The 23,303-nt window shown below is 35.4% G+C and overlaps 1 long non-coding RNA gene and 1 pseudogene across 1 annotated transcript in view; both read left to right on the plus strand.

The window, feature by feature from the left end:
• The window catches only part of LOC141514932 (uncharacterized), a 237,193-nt gene that overhangs the window by 123,978 nt on the left and 89,912 nt on the right, over positions 1–23,303 (plus strand). The window lies entirely within an intron of this gene.
• Positions 11,596–11,695, plus strand: LOC141515679 (U6 spliceosomal RNA; annotated as a pseudogene).

A 23,303-nucleotide genomic window follows, 5' to 3' on the forward strand; every position in this document is an offset into this window, starting at 1 on the left:
GTCAGAGGATCACAGAAATCTTTCATACATAAAAGGCAAAGATAATCTTTATTCATATATGTGTATATATACATATACATATACATATACATATACATATATGTCTATATACCAGGCTCACACTTGGGGTCTTATGGACAACTTGGTATATTCCCACAAAGCTCTAGGTCCCATTTCTTGCTCTGCTATATTTTATCCATGGTTCTATCTAATTTCTGTGGTTACTTAATGTCTTATTGTTGCTGAGTCATTTTAATTATTTCTTATTTGGGAATTCCTTTGCAAAGATACTGCTGTGGTTTGTCACATAAGAAATAATTAAAATGACTCAGAAACAGTAAGCTTCTGCAGCTCCTTTTTGTTTTCTTCCATATGATGAACTGAAGGAAATAGGATTAAGTGACTTGCCCAGGGTGACATAGCTTGTATGTGTCTAAATGTAGATTTGCTAGAACCATGAATAAACTATAGCAGAGCAAGAAATGGGACCTAGAGCTTTGTGGGAAAATATTATGTTGTCCATAAGACCCCAAGTGTGAGCCTGGTGTGTATATGAAAGTTTCATTTACTTCATCTAAGATAATATATCTGAAACAATTCAAAGACTTTAGGTCACTTTACAAATATCAGTTAGGCATGGAGAAGAATAGGTGCATGGATGTTGCAAAACATAATATTTACTTGATATTTGACGTTTAACTGTTTATAATTTATAAATATGAGAATGAACCTCATCAGGAAGCACCAGATTAGGCATTTCAGCTTCTGTGGGGATAGCACAACTGAGAACAATTTGTGGAAATCACAGATTTGTAGATTTCAATCAATATGAGGAAAAAGTTGCTAAAAATAAGAGCCATCCAAAGTAGAATGAGTAGCTCAAATTAACATTCTATCCCATTTCATTATAGTAACATAACTGGAATTGTTGAAAGAGAATTCTTCATTAGGGCTTTACCTCTGATTCAGGAAAGACAAAGAAAATTAAAGGAGTTTATTAAAAACAGGTCGAGGTAGCAACCTGTCACTGACATCAGTAGTACTTTCAAGGTGAGGCCAGTTGCTATTAGGAACTTTCATAATATTTATAGACAGTTCAGATAGATCAGTGTTGTAAAAAGAATTCAGCTCATTCCATGTCAGGTAATAGGAAAAGCTGTGGACTTGGCTTCCACAAGACTTTTCCCAAAGGAGTTTCTCTTAACTCTGACTGACAAGTTGAACTGGGAATAATAGGCCACTGAGTCAGCATAACATTTAAGGGTAAACACACCCTTCTCTCTTCTTACATTTTCACACCCCTGGTAGAATTACTCATCACCTCCTCACCAGAATTATTGTCAAATGTTTCCTCACTCCACTCTACTCCACCCTTCACTCATCTTTCAAATTTATCTTCTGAAAGCACAAGTGAGACCATATCACCACACTACAGCCCTATTTAATGAACGGCAGTGATTTTCTTTCACTTCTAACATAAAATAGAAAAATTCGCTGGTGTTCAACACCCTTCACACCTTACATGTTACTAATTTTCCTCACTTTTGTTTACACCTTATCGCTACACATTCTGTGATTCACTTCCATTTATCTCTGTTCTTCCTTGACATCCTTATCTCTTGCTTTTTCTCTTATTCCTATGAATTATAATTCCTTTCCTCTGGAATTTCTATTGAGGCATGAATAAGGCACCCCTTGAGGGATGATTTACTGGGCAAGTCTGAGAATAGACAGATAGTGGCAGTTTCCATAGCAGGGCTCAGCCTGGCAATTGTCAGAATGCAGGAATTGTAGGACCTTGCAGAAGTGAACATTAACAGCACTCAGGCCCCATCATTAGGGTAGTTCTCCGGTGCAGCAGTGACAGACGCTAGTATTGGTCAAGTCCATGAGGAGGGGGTCACTGTTGAGACTCCATCAAGGCCTCTAGTACCCACAGAAACATTCAACCCAAACTGGAAACAGTGGTGTCAAGCAGTGTGACCTGGCAAAGGGAGGAGATACCAGATTCCAACTGTGGTAGGGCCCGGAGCAGAGCTATGCCTGAAAGAGGGGGGAGAGAACTGCATCCCAGCAATGGGAAACTCTTCATCACTGATGTTCAGACACAGAGGAAAACATCTTGGGCCATGGTCAGGCTGTATGGAAGAAGTTATGACCACTTATATCTCTTCCCCTTGTTTCCTGGTGACCTAAAACAAAAGTTACCCTCTCAAACTTAACCACCATAATAGCAAGACTCACAACAGGGAAATTGGTCAATAGAATCAAATGAAATATTTCTTTTGAGGACAATTTCTTTTATATGACCTAAATAAACTTTCCTTTAATTCACTGCTGATTGGAGAACAAGTGCCCCATTTCAATGCCATGTTGCACCTAATATACTGGATAAGCCAAAATCAGGTCAAGATTATACTATTGGGTCTGATAAAAGCTCATTGAGAATAATTAAGTGGAGAAGGGGAAATTCAGAGAAAGGGAGCCCAGGTGGCCTTCCTGCTTCTATTGTCTAAGGAGACACCTCTGAGTTTGTCCTGATTCTTGTAGATCCTTGTTAGGGAGTTTGCTTCAGGGATAAGCTTCCTGCAAGAGGGGAATGAATGACTTCTTAGTTCCTTTCCTCCAGAAAAACTGCTATCTGTGGTGCAGCAATACAGGAACAATTAGGATGGATTTCTGCTGGGGTGGGGAGAGATAGTTATTATGTTAAATAGAAATATGGAATGTTTAATATATTCTCTCCTATGAGTACATTTTCTTTTTTGAGAATTTGGATCTATGGTAAAGTTTAATCCTTGAGATTGGTAAGATTCATCCCTCTTTCCCTGCTCCCTGTAAAAATTAATTATTGATGTCTTTTAATTTATTACATATTTAAATATTGTAAGCATAAAACATATGTATAGTAAAACTAAATATTTATTTCTATCCAATAAATATTTACTGAGTTAATACAATATTTTAGGTACTGTTTAGTAATGGGTACTAAACATTGGAAATACAAAAAGAGGCAAAATACAGACCCAGTCTTCAAGAAGATTACAATCTAATGGGGCAGAAAAGATACAATTTTATACACAGCAAGCTATATATAAGACAAATAGAAAAATAAATAAAAGAGGCAAATTATTTCTGATTATTCCATCCCTTTCTTAGTCCAGAATTAAACTGTCATATAAGAAAGAAAAAAAAACACAATTCCTTTTGACAAGGTGTGCATCTCTGATGTGAAGCAATTATATTTTATCAGCTAAGTTTTACAATTATTATTGATTTTGTAGTTCCCTAGAGTATACTTTCTTGTTTGTTTGTTTTTTTTTTGCAAGGCAAATGGCATTAAGTGACTTGTCCAAGGCCACACAGCTAGGTAATTATGAAGTGTCTGAGACTGGATTTGAACCCAGGTACTCCTGACTACAAGGCCTGTGCTTTATCCACTACGCCACCTAGCCGCCCCTGTACCTTTCTTATAGAAAGTATTCCATTGACTCCATTTAGTCATTGGTGTTGGTACTTCTTCCATTTGTTTTATTTTGCATTGGTACCTATAAATCTTATTTCCTTATGTCTTTTACATCTCTCATTTCTTACTTCACAATCACATTCCATTATATTCCTTTATAACATTCTTTCCATTCATTGTTTAAGAGGTCTACTTGTTTAATATTTAAGTTCCTAAAAAAACAGTAAAAAACTGCATATGTTTCTGCCTTGTTCCAGCTCCTCCAACAATGACTCTTCTGTTTGTTCATTGTTTTCTTTGCTAGTTTACAGCATAGACATTCAGCTCTCTGTTGCTTTTGTGACCCATTCATTTTGTGACTTTGTGTTCACAGATTTGAAAAGCAATAAAACCATTGGAAAGTAGACTTCTGAAACACAGGGACAATCTTACTTTTAGATTTCTGTCTTTGGAGGCTGACAAAGTGATTGACTAATACTTGACATATAATTTGCTTGTTAATTCACTCATTTAGTATAAGAGCCTTATCTTTGGTTTCCTACTCAGGGAAAATTTTAAAGTTTTAATTTTTTTTGCTATAATATATAGTATGCAAAACTTTAATTTTGTCTAAAGAATATACACCTGTAAGAAATCTCTTCAGACAACAATTGTTAGTGGTTTCAAAGTGAAGAAACTGTTTAATGATTTCCTTATTGACATTTACAGAATTTGCATTCCCAGGAAGGGACTTTTTAACACATTGTGTAATTTCCATTTGCCTATGTGGCTTTTTCTGTACAAGAATTTCACAACTATTCTGCAATATGTGTATCCTCGATGCCAGTATCCGGAAATGTCTATGATCAAACAAGAAAAATCCCAGAGAATCCAGAAGTCACATGGAAAAGAGAAAATCAACCATTAGTCCAGATGTCCTTACCCTTATCTATTGCCAAAGCTATCTTCAAAGTCTTCACATTTGTTCTCCAAGACAAGTGATTCAGTGGCAAAGAGAATTTTTCATTTTAATCCTACTTCTGATATTATTTTTCATGACAATACCTAGGCTGGTGTGTTAATTAAATTTTATTTTGGAAATTAGTTTCATTTTTCTTTGCCTTTTTTCAACATATCAATTTTTACTACCCCCCCAAATTGCTTGTCCATAACTGAATGTGCAGCCAGTAATGACCAACCATTACAAATTCTCTCTGAAATTTATGATTTTGAATTTACAGAAGATACAAATACTTTTCATTCTGATTTTTTATCCCTGGTTCACATGATGTGTCTAGATAGTTCTGTATTTTCGCAGATATTCATATTTGTTATTTTTCATGGTAATATACTGGACTCTGGTGTAGTATATTGGATAACAACAAATGAGAGGATGGGAAGAGAGAACTCTACCTATGCAGAGAAAGCAATTGTCAGATTTTTTTCCATATAATCACACTTACATTTATTAAATTCGAGGGGGCAGCTAGGTGGCACAGTAGACAGAGCACTGGCCCTGGATTTAGGAATACCTGAGTTCAAATCCAGCCTCAAACATTTAATAATTCCCTAGCTGTGTGCTCTTGGGCAAGTCATTTAATCCCATTGCCTTGGAAAAACCTAATAAAAAAAAAGAAAAAAGAAAGATGTTTTAGATATTCTTTTTTTGGGGGGAGGGATTTTGCAAGGCAATGGGGTTAAATGATTTACCCAAGGTCACTCAGCTAGGTAATTATGAAGTATGTGTGGTTGGATTTGAAGTCATGTTCTTCTGATTCCAAGACCAGTGCTTTATCCACTGCACCACCTAGCTGACCGCTGGTTTTGACACTCCCCTACTGTGCCTGCTCAGATTTTACTATGAACCCTGCCACAATTGGGATCTGGTACATTGCCTCCTTGCCAGACTATACCATTGTGTTTTGCACAACTGTGTCCATGTTGTTTGAGTGATATGTTGGCATTAGAGGTTCTCTTGGAATCTTCACAGTGACACCTCTTCTAAAACCTGACCACTACTAGGCCCAGCCATTGCTGGGACCAGAGAACGAATCCAATGGGATCTGGGTGGTGCTAATGTCCCCTTCTGGGCCCTCTCTGCCAAAAAGAGCCCTGCTATGGGAGGTACTGCAGTCCCCTAGTCAAAGATCTGCTCAGCAAATCATTCTCCAGGGACTCTTCCCTCATGCTTAATTGAAATTCTGGAAGGAAAGAATCATAGTTCACAGGAAACATAGAAACACTCTAATAGAATTTTAAATTTGATATGACTTCTCCTTTTCTCAGGAAATCAACTGGTATATCTTTGGCACTTATGTTCATATCCCAATTCCATAAAGAATTTAAGACTCTGGGAACCATCCCATATTTTCCTTTCAGTTGCTATCTCTATTGCTTTGTATCAGGAAATTCCGCAAAATCCAATGGACTCCCAAATTCCATGTAAAATTACCTAAGCAGATCCTTTGACACAATTGTTAGAAAAGTTCTAAACCCAGATTTGGGGCATTGCCTTTGCCTAGGACAATTGATGGATATATCTATCATTATCACAACCAATACAGAATTTAGGAAAATTCAAGGTAAAGGATGTATATCATTATGATCTTGCATAAGGCTATTGAGGAAACAGAGTTTATGTGAATCTTTTCCAAGTTCCTGGGTGCCCACAGTTTATCATCATTGTCCTTGAGGCTATTGGAACTTCCTCATAGAATGAGGTAGTTCCAAAAAAAAAAGGAATCAGGTCATGCAATCATTCATTCTATAAACATTTTTTAATTGCCAATTAACTGCCAGGCACTGTGTAAAAATTTGAGCTTATTTAAAAAAGTAAAGGGGGGGGTGGTTAGGTGGCATGGTGGATAAAGCACTGGCCTTGGAGTCAGGAGTACCTGGGTTCAAATCCGGTCTCAGACACTTAATAATTACCTAGCTGTGTGGCCTTGGGCAAGCTACTTAACCCCATTTGCCTTGCAAAAACCTTAAAAAAAAGTAAAGGGCAATCTTTCTCGAGGAGTTCATAATTCTCTGTACTTTGGTTTCTGCTTAATTATTTCAATAAATAACCCTATTTGTTTGCTACTATTTTTTCAGTAACTGCCGTGTTAAAACTAGTTGATATTAACTGAATATTGATAATATTGAGGAAATATTAACTGGTCAAATTGAGAGTGGGAACTAATCAGTGGTGGAAATTTAAGTGGTACAATGAATGGAGTTCTGGAATCAAGAAGATCCGAGTTCAAATTTGGCATTATACACTTCCTTGCTTTATGAGCCTGGGCAAATAATTTAACCCTCTTTACCTCAGTTTCCTCATTTATAAAATGAACTAGAGAAAGAAATATCAGACCATTCAAGCATCTCTGAAAAGAAAACCTCAAATGGGTCATTATAGATCAACTAAACAACAATAATGGAAATAAGAAGGAAATAATTTATTGGAGATTTATAGTGCAGGAATAACCCAGTAGGACAAGGATTTGTAGTGAATGGATTTGGATAACAGCTCCAACTCCTCAGTGGAGATTGAACATGACAGTGGGAAGTAGTCATTAGAATAAGGATCTGGATCTGAATTGGCTACATGTGGGATCTTGGCTAGAATCCCTGCTCTCTCTCTGTGAAGGTTGAAGTACATGTCTTTTCATATATACTATAGTCAGTGTCACAAGCTCAAAAGTCTCTCAGTCAATGTACTCAGCTTCACAGGGCTGTCCTTCAGAGAAATGATTCAACTGCTTGTACAGGAGTGGTATACTTTTTGTCTGTCCATTTTGTGTTATTTATATTTCAATTTTTACCATTAACTCCCACTGAGCTTCAGTGATCTGATTCTTGACATTACTTTTAATGTCTTTTCCATGACCATATCAATTCTACAATATCTACCCTTGTTTCTTGCTTTTATATCTATTGCATATTTTATTTTAGATTTATGAAATAAAAGAAACATTTCCATAACAGTGTAATAAGATTATAATAAAACTGCAAATCTATCATGTACAATTTCCATTTCTTTTATAAGTAATAAAGTTATTATTTAGATTTCTTTTTTTCTTTTTCTTCTTTTCCTTCCCCCTAACTAGTCTTGGAGATGGCAACCACTAGAAAAAAAAGGAACATATATGCAAAATTTTTCATACTTCTTACCTAAAGGTAATAAATGATATAAATTCTTTGCCTTAAATTTTCATACCTTTTTTTAATCAATTTTTTCTTAGGATGCAGAAAATCTCTCTCTTCATATAAACTGTATTTTTAATGTGTCATTTAAAATAGTCCTATCTGCATAAAGTCATCCTTAAAGCTATATTTCTATTATGATATAAAATAGACTCAGTTCTGTTCACTTCACACTTTTCCATTTCATTCAAGTCTTTATATGTCTTTATAAGAATCCTGAGCTCACCATTTCATAAAGTATAATAGTATTCATCAAAATCCTACAACACAACTTTCTTAATTATTTTTCAACTAATGGGAATCCATGAAATTTCCAGTTCTTAGCTACCACAAAGAGAACTGTTGTAAACATCCCATTCACATTCAAAGTTATAATCACTATTTGTTAATTTCCCTCCAATACTATTTTTTCTCAGACTCTCTTTAGTCCCTATTTCTGTTATCTTATCTTCTCCCCTCACCTTCCCATTCCTTATCCCACACAACCTTCCAAAAGTCTCCTTCCCATTTCCCATTCAAATCAGAATCTTTACATACCTCCAAGATCACCTATACTCTCCCTCTAGCCTCCCAAATCCCAAACTACACAGTCTTGTAAAAATCCCTTCTCAAACCTGTTTCTCAGGTTTCTCACCTCTCTAACATGTTCAGAAGACTTCTACACCCTTCCAGATGTACACCTGGTTTCCTTTTCAAGCCAGATGAAAAAACATTCTAACAATACCAACCTTTCACCCCAGCTGCTTTCTCTGTATTAGTTCTTCCATTCAAGCCCCATTTTTATAATAGAATAAAATAGAAAAGAATTTAAATATAATTTTTCTTTTTTATCCTTTCTTTTCCAATTTTCTTATTAAACTCACCCTGTCATGTGCAACTCAGCCCATACTTTCTCTCAAACTAACTAAATATGGGTGATGGTTTCAAGAAAACTGACCACATCATACATATTATAAACCAATACATTGACCAAAATGAATACCTTTTATTTGATCATTAATGTTTTCCACAAAATTCTCATTTTTTTTGCTACAAATACCTGAAAATCTTACAGTTGTGAAATCCATTTTCTTTTCATTCAGGATTTTTTTCATCTTTGCTGGGTTAGTTATTCTTGGATGTAAATCCAGCTCTTTTACTCTTCAAAATATAATGTTCTATGACCTATGGTGTTTCTTTTCTTTAGGTTTTTTTTTTTTAGTTTTTCTTTTTTGCAAGTCAAACAGAATTAAGTGGCGTGCCCAAGGCCATACAGCTAGATAATTGTTAAGTGTCTGAGACCAGATTTGAACCCAGGTACTCCTGACTCCAAGGCCCGTGCTTTATCCACTACGGCACGTAGCTGCCCCTCTATGATGCTTTTTAACAGTAAAAATTGCTGGGTTTTGTGAAATCTTGAATTTTTTCCACAGTATTTAAGTAGTTTTTCATTTTTTTGTTTTCTTTTTGTCATTTGTTTTTCTTTTTGTCATTTTGCATGATATAATTATTCCTTAATCTGGGAGTTTTGAAACTTCTCTATAACTTCTCTATAACTCTATAACTATAACCTTAACAGCATATCAATAGACTACCACTATTACTACTACTACTGTTATTACTACTACTACTACTACTACCACCACCATTACTACTACTACTACTACTACTACTACTACTACTCATACAACTATTACTACTACTTATTAGTCCTTTCGTATCAAAATAACAGGTGACATGATTTGTAGAATTATATTTATTATGTAAAGGAAAAAGCTGCACAAAGCATCCTTCTCACTTGTCTTTTCCAGAATTTTTCCACCCCATGGCCAGTTTGATAGGCAACAGTGATGATATGTCTGCTGCAAGAATCTCTTGGGATTGAATTAGTTTCACTTTCTATTGTATCAGGGAGGATCCATGGCACACCATCACGCCAAAAAGCATCAGCATGTGTTATTTGAAAACAGATATTCTATGTATCCTAATGTCTCTTGATGGTATAACCCTATATATATTAACCAGTCTCTCATTGAACTAATATTCAAGTTGGCCTTTCCTCATAAGGCCCTCAAGAAACAGATTGGGATATACTGGGTTATTGCCTTTTGTTGCCAGATATCACAAGCTGGTGATTCTTGGTGTGATGGTGTGTCATGGTGCCTCACTAACAAGGGAAGAAGAAAAATCAATAGAATGAAGACAAAAAAGAATAAGAAATGAGTGAACTCAAAAACTCACTCTCAAGGTTCATTTAAAGAACACTTGTTGAGCCAAACACTGAAGTAGAAGGATCTTTTTTGCCTAAAATTTCTGGTCATAATGCAAGGAATTTGTCCTGGTTGTGAATATGAATTTCACATAGTTAAAGTTGTCCAACTTGATCAGATGTTGTCCCAGTTACACAGCATTGTTTATACTTGTGATACTTACATAACCCTCAAATTTGGCCTGGTCCTGGCTTTGTTCTAGGCCCCTATAAGTGCCCAGGACAGTGGACAGACTTAGTGGATTTGGGATATGTGGAAAAGCAGGTGTGAGAGATGTCAGGGAAGATGTGGATTGGAAATGGTGAAGAGTAGGCAAGTGGGATTGTGATAATTTGTGTGAATTTGATCCTTCTGGTTTGCAACAACAATAAAATGGTTTGAATCTCTCAATGGCTTTGGTCTCTCTGAATTAAAGGAATCTGTAGATAGGAGAAAAAAATCTCCAAAGCTCCTCCTTTACAATTGATGTATTTGACAGAATTTATTGGAGGCCAAAATCTTCTGCTTTACACTTGCTTCTATCCGGAAATCTTGAACTCATTTCTAAGAGCTATCACCTTCTCTAATTGACTCCACTTGACAGGTAATGTCCTTCACTTCACCAATTCTGTAAGACTTCAGTGAGTTTTGCACTGGAGGTTATTTGTCTGAGTGGGACAAAGGGGGAAGGCGAAGGATCCAATAGAAATTTGGCGACTTAGATCAAGAAAACTCACAAGGAGATCAGTTTGCTGACTTAGTTGGTGGGTTGGATCTTGTCTTTCATTATCAAAGAAGATCAAAATGGCATCACTAAGTTTGAGACAAATTACAATGTGTCTCACTATGACAAGTCTAATATGAGCTCAAAATGCTCTACCACAGGTTGGGTCAAAAAATCCATGTGAACAGCTGGGGTGGAAATCTAATTTATAGATGTCTCATTTCCTTTGAGCTGCTTCAATTCTGCCCTTCTTATAGAGCGCAGCACTCTCATTGATGATCCATGCCAGGCTGTTTGGTCCTGTGCCAGTGTATCCCATGTTGCACAATCAGTTCTAAAGTTCTTAAGAGAAACCCTCAGGGGCAGCTAGCTGGTGCAGTGGATAGAGCACCAACCATGGAATCAGGAGTACCTGAGTTCAAATCCAGCCTCAGAAAATTAATAATTGCCTAGCTGTGTGACTTTGGGCAAGTCACATAGCCCCAGTGCCCTAAATTAAGAAAAAAATGAAAAAAGAATTTAGACTGAGATATCAATATACCTTGACAGGAGGAGGTTTTATGAAATGATTGCAGAGGAGGGTTTATAATTGGCAATGCTGAACAAGGACTGTGCCTCCATCTGACAGTGTAGGGAATATATGAAAAGTTATATCCAGTAGGGGAGAGGGAGGCCAGGATTGTTGTCTTCTGGGGCTTTTCTGTGACTCCTAAATCATGATGGGAGTATGACAGAGAAAGTTCTAAGATGAAGGAAAGTTTCTAAATTATCAAATGAAAGAAAATTCAAGAGAAAAGTAGCAAACAATTGACAGAGTTGGATTAAAATCGAGAGGGGAAGTCTTGGGGTCGGTGGGGCTGAGAGAATGGGAGCAGGTAGTAGGATTGATAGTTCTTTTTATTTAGGCAGCTAGGGATTGTGCAATTAGGTTTAGGATTGCAGTAGGTGTGAGCTGGCAGATCATAAGACACAGAAATGTACTTACTGGAACTCTTAAGAGTTTGTGAATAGTGCTCGTTTTGGCAGCACATATACTAAAATTAGAATGATACAGAAAAGATTAGCATGGCCCCTGCTCAAGGTTGACACACAAATTCATGAACAGTTTGTGAATGGCAAAGAGTAACACCTTTTGTTCTAGAAAAAGAAATGTTTTAGAACTTAGTGCTAGCAGCCCATAGTTGAGGTATTTCAGTAAGAAAATCTTTAGACTTCATTTATTTTTTTAATACATCTTTGCCTTGTCTGTTCTATTGGTATACTTTTAAGGTTTTTTTATGTACATATCTATACCTACATCATTGTCCATATCTTTATGTCCATCTATTTATCTACTTATTCAAACCTTACATTTACTTTTCTGCTTTGCAACCAGTACTAAATACTTTTCACAGTTTCTATTTTGTGATACAGAAAGAGATATGATGTGTTATTTTTGCTTCATTTCTACCATTTTAAATTATTTTCCATGATATTCTAGATCTTTTTTTATTCAAATTAATTGTTATTTTTTCATTGGATGTACAAATCATCCCTTTGTCATTTTTAGCTGTATTTAGGGATATTTGTATATTAAGATTGGCAACTTTTTCAGTTTTAGTTAAAAGGCATGGACCAGACATGGACACTGAATAATTCTTCACAATTACATAATTTTGATCTCATAATTTCTTCATAATTTTTAGCAAAATGCATCTAATACACACAAATATTATTTAACCCAGATGTGATAAATAATCAGCCTCTTTTGGTCACACTGTGCATTATATATTTGTCTAATAAAGATACACTCACATCTTTTGTTTTTAGTAGTTTCCACTGATTTCTGAAGAGTTGGAAATGACAGCTACTGACAGGTCAGGATTTCATTTTAAACCACATTTAACTACTATCAAACAAGAAAAATCATGGAGAATCCAGAAGTCATACGGAAAAGAGAAAATCAACCATTAGTCCAGATGTCTATATCCTTATCTATTGACAAAGCTATCTTCAAAGTCTCCATATTTGTTTTCCAAGCCAAATGATTCAGCGGCAAAGAGAATTTTTCATTTTAATCCTACTTCTGTTATTATTTTTTCACATCCATAACTAGGCTGGTGTGCTAATTAAACTTTATTTTTGAAATTACTTTCATTTTTCTTCACCTTTTTTTCAGCACATCAATTTTTACTACCCCCCCAATTGCTTGTCCATAAATAAATGTGAAGACATTAATGGCAAAACATTAAAAATTCTCACTGAAATTTATGTTTTTGCATTTACAGAAGATACAAATAATTTTTCGTTCTGATTTTTTATCTATGGTTCACATGATGAGTCTAGATATTTTTATATTTTCATAGATATTCATATTTGTTATTTTTTGTGGCAATATACTGGACTCTGGTGTAGTATATTGGATAACAACAAATGAGAGGATGGGAAGAGAAAACTCTACCCATGCAGAGAAAGCAATTGTCGGACTTTTATTCCAAATAACCTCACTTATCTTTATCATCCAACACCTTATAGCCTTCTGCCCCATCTGCTGAGAAACCTCCTTTCTAAGCTATAAACAATTCCTCAGGGCTCCCAAGTACCTGAAATAGTATTTATACAAATATCATGAAAATTCTTCTCCAAGATCACATAGGGCTCTATGCTGAGTCAATAAAGGGAAAGTAAGGACTTTCCCTCATCTTCTTTACATTTTAGTTGATACAAATCACAAAGTATGAATAGGCTTGGATACATTATGATGTTTGGTAAAACATCAGTACATTACTTTCTCCAAATTCTGTCCCTTTTCTGAACTTCCTTATTTAATGTCAAAGACATGATTTTCTTTCTAGTCATCCAGGTTTTCATATCATCTGTGATCCCTGATTTTCCTTTATCCCACATCTATATCTCATCCAGTTACCAAATCTTGTTAGTTTTGCCTCCATATTCTCTCATATATGTTCGTGTCAGTTAACTACTACCCTAGTGCGAAGTCTCATGTGTTCTTGTCCAGACAGTTGTATTGTCAGTGTCCCTTCATTGAGCCTTTGCTCTCCAATTTGTGCTTTACACAGTTGTAAACATAACTTCCTTAAAACACACATAGAACCATGTCACTCCATTTTACCCCATTATCCCACTTAAACAACAGTGGTTCTCTATTGGATTTAGGAGCAGATTTTCAACTTTGCTTTTGAAATTTCTCTTTTGGAGTAAGTTTGTGATATACTTAATAGTTAAGTATAAGTCATATGGGGGACTATGCTCAATAATTTTTTTTTACTGATAGAGATGCTCTACCAAAAGTGATCCAATGAATGGAAATACTGTCAGAAGATCAGAATTCATGTTTCATCTTGTTTACTAAATATGTGATTTGGGGGCAATAACCACCTATGTCTTGGTTTCTTCTTTGGTAAAATGAAAGGGTTTAAGAACTCTAGAGAACCTTCTAGTTCATTACTGGGTCTAAAACCAAATCAACTCTTTCTAGCACCTGTCTCTTTCTCTCTGCACCTACATCTACGCTGAAAATAACAAATAACCATCATTTCCTATAAACAGTACAATTGTTCTGTTTTCTGTATTTGTGAATAATTTCCTTAAGTTGCTATTTCCAGCTAATTTCGAATTTTAAGGATTATTTTAGGAATGTCAATGAAAAGAAGTGAAGAAAAAAGGTTAAAAAAAGGACTTTAAAATGTCTTTTCAGAAAAAAAAACTAATAAACCAGTAGACATAAGTATAAATTTTGATAATAGCTTTAATTTTCTTTTCTTTAGACTGTTCTTTTGAAAAATTCAAAGAATCCAGCTAGGAAGGAACTTTGAAGCCCATAAAAGCCAAACTTTGATTTGATCGGAAATTCCCCCTAGAATGTGTTTAGGGCACAAAATAAGAAGAAATAGAGAATTTCCTTCTCAAATATTAGCTCTGTGATCCTGACCTTATCCTCCCTGGGCCTTTGTTTCCTTATTTGGAAAAAAAAGGAATGAACTTATGACCTCTAAAGCCCTTCTCTTTGTTGACTTCTGAACCATTGATTCAGAGCAAGGCTTTATCCAGTATCCATTTGAAAACTTCCATTGAAGTATTTCAATACTTCCCATAGTAGCAGAATCCAAGTGTGAACATATCAAATTATTAGATTGCTTTTCCTCATGTTGACCCAATATCTACCTTTCTTATTTTTTTCATTTTTTTAGTTTTTTTTTTTTTTTTGCAAGGCAGTGGGCTTCAGTGACTTGCCCAAGGCCACACAGTGAAGTAATTATTAAATGTCTGAGGCCAGATTTGAACTCAGGTATTCCTGACTCCCAGGCCGGTGCTCTATCCACTGTGCAACCTAGCTGCCCCCCAATATCTACCTTTCTGAAATATTTCTGTGTCTAATCAAGTGACAACACTTCAGTTTCTCCTCACTCCAGAGCCAGTGCCCTATCCACTCTGTAACCTAGCTGCCCCTGGGACAACCCTTCAAATACTAAAAGGTACCTATTATATTCATCATGTCAAATCTCTTCTCTGCATTGAACATGAAAAATTTATTTCACTGATTCGGCTATGACATGGATCATGGACTGAGGAGGATTTGACCCTTCAGCTTTGAGTTTGGAAATGGAACAAAGCAATATACTTATACCATTGGAGTTAACTAACAGGGATTTCTTTAATGTTGTCAAGGAAAGAATAATAAGTTTATATCATGGATACCACTCTATGAAGGTCATGCTGTTGTGCTCATCAAGCCTGAGGAAGGGCCATCATAGGAATCCTTATTTTGGGGGTGATTTTTGTGATGAGGTCACCTGGAAACCAGATCAATGACTATGTCTTGAACCTTAGTCGCATGAGAAATTAAATTTGAGGGGGGGGGTTAGGTAGTGCAGTGGACAGAGCACTGGCCCTGGAGTCAGGAGTACCTGAGTTCAAATCCAACTTCAGATACTTAATAATCACCTAGTTGTGTGGCCTTGGACAAGTCACTTAACCCCATTGCCTTGCAAAAACCTGAAAGAAAGAAAAAAACTTAAATTCAAAACATGATTTATATATTCTTTTTTTTGATTTTTCAAGGCAATGGGGTTAAATGACTTGCCCAAGGTCACTTTAGGAAATTATTAAGTTATCTGTGGTTGGATTTGAACTCATGTTCTTCTGACTCCAAGACCAGTGCTTTATCCACTGCACCACCTAGCTGACCACTGGTTTTGATACTCCCCTACTGTGCCTGGACAGATTTTTACTATGAACCCTGCCACAATTGGGATCTCCTCTTCTAAGACCTGACCACTACTAGGACCAGCCATTGCTGGGACCAGAGAATGAATCCAATGGGATCTGGGTGGTGCTAATGTTCCCTTCTGGGCCCTCTCTGCCAAAAGGAGCCCTGCTATGGGAGGCACTGCAGTCCCCTAGTCAAAGATCTGCTCAGCAAATCATTCTCCAGGGACTCTTCGCTCATCCTTAATTGAAATTCTGGAAGGAAAGAATCATAGTTCACAGGAAACATAGAAATATTCTTTTAGAATTTAAATTTGATATAACTTCTCCTTTTCTCAGGAAATCAACTGGTATGTCTTTGGCACATATGTCCATATACCAATTCCATAAAGAATTTAGGATTCTGAGAACCATCCCATATTTTCCTTTCAGCTCCTATCTCCATTGCCTTGTATCAGGAAATTCCCCCAAATCCAGTGGACTCCCAAATTCCATGTAAAATAACCTAAACAGGTCCTTTGACACAATTGTTAGATAAGTTCTAAATCCAGATTTTGGGGATTGCCTTTGCCTAGCAAAGCTGATGGATATATCTATCATTATCACAACCAATACAGAATTTAGGAAATTTTAAGCTAAAAATGTATACGATATTTTTTTGGGGTATGGCTATTAAGGACACAGAGTTTATGTGAATCTTTTCCCGAGTTCCTGAATGCCCACAGTTTATCATCAATATCCTTGAGGCTGTTGGAACGTCCTCAGAGAGTGAGGCAGTACCAAAATAAAGAAGCAGGTCATCCAATCATTCATTCTATAAACATTTTTTACTTGCCAACTAGCTGCCAGGCACTGTGTAAAAATCTGAGCTTATTAAAAAAAAGTGAAGAGTAATATTTCTTGAGGAGTTCATAATTCTCTGTACTTTGGTTTCTACTTAATTATTTCAGTAAATAGCCCTTTTTTTGTTGGCTACTATTTTTTCACTAAATGCCGTGTTGAAACTAGTTGATATTAACTGAATATTGATAATACTGAGGAAATATTAACTGGTTAAATTGAGAGTGGGATCTAATCAGTGGTGGAAATTTAAGTGGTACAATGATTGGAGTTTTGGAATCAAAAAGATCTGACTTGAAATTTGGCATTATACACTTCCTGGCTTTATGAGCCTGGGCAAATAATTTAACCCTCTTTACTTCAGTTTTCTCTTTTATAAAATGAACTAGAGAAAGAAATATCAGACCATTTGAGCATCTCTGAAAAGAAAACCTCAAATGGGTCATTATAGATCAATTAAACAAAAATAACGGAAATAAGAAGGAAATAACTTATTGGAGATTTATAGTGGAGAAACAACTCAGTAGACCAGGGATTTGTAGTGAATGGAATAGGATAACAGCTCCAACTCCTCAGTGGAAATTGAACATGATAATGGGAAGTAGTTATTATAATAAGGATCTGGATCCGAATTGGCTACATGTGGGACCTTGGCTAGAATCGCTGCTTCTCTCTGTGAAAGTTGAAGTACATGTCTTTTCATATATACTATAGTCAGTGTCACAAGCTCAAAAGTCTTTCAGTCAATGTACTCACCTTCACAGAGCTGTCCTTCAGAGAAATGATTCAACTGCTTGTACAGGAGTGGTATACTTTTTGTTTTTCCCTTTTGTGTTATTTTTATTTCAATTTTTCTCATTAACTCCCACTGAGCTTCAGTGATCTTATTCTTAACATTACTTTTAATTTTTCCATGACCATATCAATTCTACAATTTCTGCTCTTGTTTCTTGCTTTTATATCAATTCTGTATTTTATTTTAGATTTATGATATAAAAGAAAGATTTCCACAACAGTGTAATAATATTACAATAAAACTACAAATCTATTATGTATAATTTCAATTTCTTTTATAAATAATAATGTTACTATGTAGATTTCTTTTTTCTTTTTCTTTTTTCCTTCCCTCTAACTAGTCCTAGAGATGGCAACCTCTAGAATCAAACAAGAACATATGTGCAAAATTTTTCATACTTCTTACCTAAAGGTAATAAATGATATAAATACTTTGACTTGAATTTTCTTTTTCTTTTTTTTTTTAGGTTTTTTTTTTTGGCAAGGCAAATGGGGTTAAGTGGCTTGCCCAAGGCCACACAGCTAGGTAATTATTAAGTGTCTGAGACCGGATTTGAACCCAGGTACTCCTGACTCCAAGGCCAGTGCTTTATCCACTACGCCACCTAGCCGCCCCGACTTGAATTTTATACTTTTTTAAATCATTTTTTTCTTTGGATGCAGAAAATGTCATTCTTCATATAACCTGTATTTTTAATGTGTGATTTAAAATAGTCTTATCTGCTCAAAGTCATTCCTAAAGCTATATTGCTATTACTAGATAAAATATACTCTTGGTTCTGTTCACCTCACACGTTTCCATTTCATTCCAGTCTTTATATGTCTTTATTAGATCACTGAGCTCATCATTTCATAAAGTATGATAGTAATTCATCATAATCCTACAACACAAATTTCATAATTATTTCCCAACTAATGGGAATCCCTGAAATTTCCAGTTCTTAGCTACCACAAAGAGAACTGTTGTAAATATCCCATTCACATTCAAAGTTATAATAGTGATTTGTCAATTTCCCTCCAACACTCTTTTTTCTCAGTCTCTATTTTGTCCCTGTTTCCTGTTATCTTATCTTCTCCCCTCACCTTACTACTCCTTATCCCACACAACCTTCCAAAAGTCTCCTTCCCATTTTCTCCCACCATCCATTCAAATCAGAATCTTTACATACCTTCAAGATCACCTATACTCTCCCTCTAACCTCCCAAATCCCAAACTACACAATCTTGTAAAAGCCCCTTCACGACCCTGTTTCTCAGGTTTCTCACCTCTAAAATATTCAGAAGACTTCTATATTCTTCCAGATGTACACCTGGTTTCCTTTTCAAGCTAGACGAAAAAATGTTCTAACAATACCAACCTTTCACCCCAGCTGCTTTCTCTGAATTAGTTCTTCTATTCAAGCCCCATTTTTATAATAGAATAAAATAGAAAAGAATTTAAATATAATTTCTCTTTTTTATCCTTTCTTATCCAATTTTCTAATTAAACTCACCCTATCATGTGCAACTCAGCTCATACTTTCTCTCAAACTAAGTAAATATGGGCGATAGTTTCAAGAAAACTGATCACATCATACATATAATAAACCAATACATTTACCACAATGAATACCTTTTACTTTATCATTAATATTTTCCTTATATTTTTCTAGATCTTTTATATCAAATGTTCCACAAAATTCTGATTTTTTTTTACACATATCTGAAAATCTTACAGTTTGTGATATCCATTTTCTTTTCATTCAGGATTTTATTCAACTTTGCTGAGTAAGTTATTCTTTGATGTAAATCCAGCTCTTTTACTCTACAAAATATACTGTTCTAAGACCTATGGTGCTTTTTAATAGTAAAAATTGCTAGGTGTTGTGAAATATTGAATTTTTCCATAGTATTTAAGTTGTTTTTTTATTTTTTGTTTTCCTTCATTTTGCATGGTATTTGCATGATTCCTTAATCTGGGAGTTTTGAAACTTGCCTATAACTTTCCTGTTAGTTTACCACCTAGGATATTAACTTAGATGATGAAATGTACATTTTGTCTATTTCTGCTTTTTCCTCTTGTTCTAAAACTTCGGGGTAATTCTGCATAACAATATATTGTAATATTGCACCCAGATTATTTTTACCATGACTTTTAGTAAGTCTGTTAATTCTATTTGTCTCTTTGTTATCTGTTGTCCAAATGAGTTTTTTTAATGAGGTGTCTCATATTCTTTTTTATATTTCTAGTTTTATCAGTTTTTCATTTTTATAACATCATTCAGTTTCTCTTGTCAAAAATCTAATTTTCAAGGAATTATTTTTTTTTAAGATTTTGCTTTTTTAAATTGATTATCTTTCTTTTATAAATATGTATATTTTAAAACTTTCAGTTTTCTTCTGCTTGGTGTTCAGATTTCTTCATAGTCTGCTCTTCCTTCCTTTCCAATCTTCTTATGCTTTATATTTTCATTCCCAAATTCTAGAGCATATAATTTAAATGGTGGTTAGAGAGCACTCAGAAAAGAAAATGGATATGACTAGAACTCATCCTGGGTTCTTTGAGAACAATCCATACTGATTAACATCATTTTTAGTTCAATTTTTTTTTTTTTTTGTGCTTAAGCTAACACTACATGCATTCTGTTTAGGAATTTAGGCTATGAATTTCACAAAGTTCTTCAAAGTATTCTTATGAACAAAATAAAGAGATATAAAGTGAATGAAACTATTGGGAAACTCTTAATTGGAATGTACCTGAGAAGGAATCTCTTCAGCCATGTCTGATTCTTGGTGACCCCCTTTCAGGGATTTTGGGCTATGATACTGGTTTGCCATTTCCTTCTCCACCTCACTTAATAGATGAGCTCCATTTTGAAGCAAACTGAATGATGTGATTTGCTCAGAGTGATACAGTTAGTTTGTGGTTGAGGCCAAATTCAAACTCCTGATTTGGCATTCTATCCATTGCAATACCTCACAACCTGAGAACTCATGATTTGCTGACAATGTCTTAGTATGTTCATCAGCAAGCTTTTATCAAGTATCTACTAAGGATCAGGCAATGTGCAAATTGCTGCTCAAAACCAGGAGCTCACAGTCTGTGGTGGAGACAGCATGTAAATATATGTGTATAAACAAATCACATAATGATAAGGGCTTATACCAGGGTGGGGTGACAGTATCAGAAGAGAAGGGGACATTTACTATTGGAAGTAAGGTTGACTCAGTAACTCATCATTCCCAATCCCATGGTGTCAATCAGTTTTGGGAAGGCTCTCTTAGGAAAGGCTAAGTCCATAGCTTTTGCATTTACCTGAAATGAAAGTGCCCAAACACTTTTTTTTAATGTTGACCGATCTGAATTTTCTTTATTCATTATTAAAGTTCTCAATATCAGTTGGTCCCACCGTGAAGCCATCATTGATCTTTAGTGACATGTCGCTTCCTTGACCTACTTGTCATGCACTCCTTTAATTCTCTTTGGCCTAAGTTTTGTCTCCTGAATCAGGCTGAAACCCAAATATAAAATTTTCCTTTTAACAGGTCCAAAAATTTAACTGTAAAGAATGAGAGAGTTAACTTTGTTGAGTTATTCGATGCCCATACCTGTGCCATGCTTATTTAATGAAAATATTATGTCTTAATATAAATAGATAAGGCCAAATGTCTATCAAAATAGCAAAGTGATATTTTATAGATTTGGACACAATAATTTCAAAATTAGAGGAAAAATGATCTAGTATGTCAAGGGAAATAATCTTTAAATTCTAGGAATTGAACCAGAATAACACTTAACAGACCTTCAAATGTAGTATGAAAAAAAGAAATAAAATTAATACTTGGTACTTACTACAATGTAGAAAATTAAATGTAAGATCTGAAAAGTTTGTACAGTTTGAATGAGTCAATAAAGAGGTAAATCTATAGATATAAATAAAGATGTAGACATAGGTATTAGATATTAACATTGTAAACCTTAACAGCATATCAATGGACTACCACTATTCCTACTACTGTTACTACTACTACTACTATTACTACTACTACTACTACTACTGCTGCTGCTGCTGCTGCTGCTGCTGCTGCTGCTGCTACTACTACTCTTACCACTACTACTTCCAGGAAAGGAGGGAAACAAGAAGGGAAAGAGAAAAAAATCTGGAGCTCCATGAGGAGACACTCTGAACCTGGACAAAAAGCAAAGCCAGTGGAGGCCAGTATAGTTAGAAGAGGTCTCCAGAGAGCAGACATAGCGATGCAAAGAAATAAGGAGAAATTATCCTATTTTAATGAAATTGCAGCCTATAATAATTACTGATGTGTTAATGAGGGAGAAAGAAGATTTCTTTTTTGATCATGAATTTTTGATGTTCCTTTCTGAAGAGTTTGAGGGGAATTTCTCCTGGTTTTACCCAAATAGGTAGCCAGTTAATCAACTGAAAACAAGTAGAGATGAATAAATCAGACTATCAACTAGAGAACCTCTCCAGTGGACAATTCCATTATTTTACTTCCTTGCTAGATAATTATTACAATAATAAAGGACTAGCCTTGTATTCTGGAGGATAAGAGTTCAAATCCAGTCTCAGTCACTTGCCACTCACTATCTGTATGACCTTGGGCAAATCACGTAATCTTTTGATTGCCTGGCATTCAGAGCCATCTCCAGTCATCCTGATTCATATCTAGCCACTGAACCCAGATGGCTCTGGAGAAGAAAGCGAGACTGCTGACTAGCACAGCACCCCCTCACTCAAATACAATTCATGTGCTTGTCATGGCAGCACCTCCCTGATGTCGTGGTCTTCTTAGAAAGTGAAGGACAACCCTTAGAGCTTGCTTAAATGTCAAAGAAACCAAGGTAATCCACTGCATCTCAAGTCAAACTTTAAGTTACCTTAACTTTATCTTGCTACTGGACTGTGAGGATATTGGAAGAGAGTGAAACCAATGATTTTATGTAACTCGGACTCACTTGTATTCAATATATACATGAATCAAGAGATGTCACCCATACCATTTTCCCATTCCTAGCTCAAAGTTTTGGGGTGACAGGCAAGTGAGGAAGCATCAGGTGTAGATACACTGGGAGCTGTTGTCACCCTGCACACAGGCAGCACAGGTCATAGGGTTGTTTCCTCACTGGAAGGAACAGTGGAATTCTGCAGTCCCTTGGGTGCCCGAGCAGCCTTTTTTTTTTTAAGAAATAAAAAACAGTGGACTTCATTTATTTTGAAAACCCATTTTTCAAACAGGTAGCGATCAAAGAAATGGTAATATTCTTTCAACAGCAAATAAGGATTTCAGGTTTCTGCTTTTTAAAAATTCATTCATTCATTCATTCATTCATTCATTCATTCATTCATTTATTTATCTATCTATCTATCTATTTATTTATTTATTTATTTTCATCCTCTTGTCCACGCTCCAAGTTTCAAAATGTCCCTCTACCCTCCCTTCCCACCCCTTCCCCTCAGCAGGAAATAGTAAGGCTAGCATTTTACATACATATTTTGTTAAACATATTTACAAATTAGCAATTTTTGGCATGATCAATTAGCAATAAGGGAAAGAGATACATAAGAGATAATTTTTATAAAGTGTTCATGAGATTTTGAAGGGTTGTTTATTTTTTCTGTGAGTTTTGTTTTGTTTTTCCTGCTCTGGTTGGGGATAATATAATCCATTACCAGTCCAATACAGTTGTCCTAGCTCCCTGGGCTGTTGAGAGGAGTTCCTTCCATCAAGGTTGTTCATCTCATAATGTTGATGCATGTACATTGTTCGCTCTACTCCTTTTGCTCAGCATCAGATCCCATAAGTCATTCTATGCTTCTCTAGAGTCCTACCATTTATGGTTTCTTATAGAATAATATTATTCCATAATATTCAT

This window comes from Macrotis lagotis, chromosome 2 (assembly GCF_037893015.1).
Source record: "Macrotis lagotis isolate mMagLag1 chromosome 2, bilby.v1.9.chrom.fasta, whole genome shotgun sequence".
In the NCBI taxonomy this organism is placed as follows: Eukaryota; Metazoa; Chordata; class Mammalia; order Peramelemorphia; family Peramelidae; genus Macrotis; species Macrotis lagotis.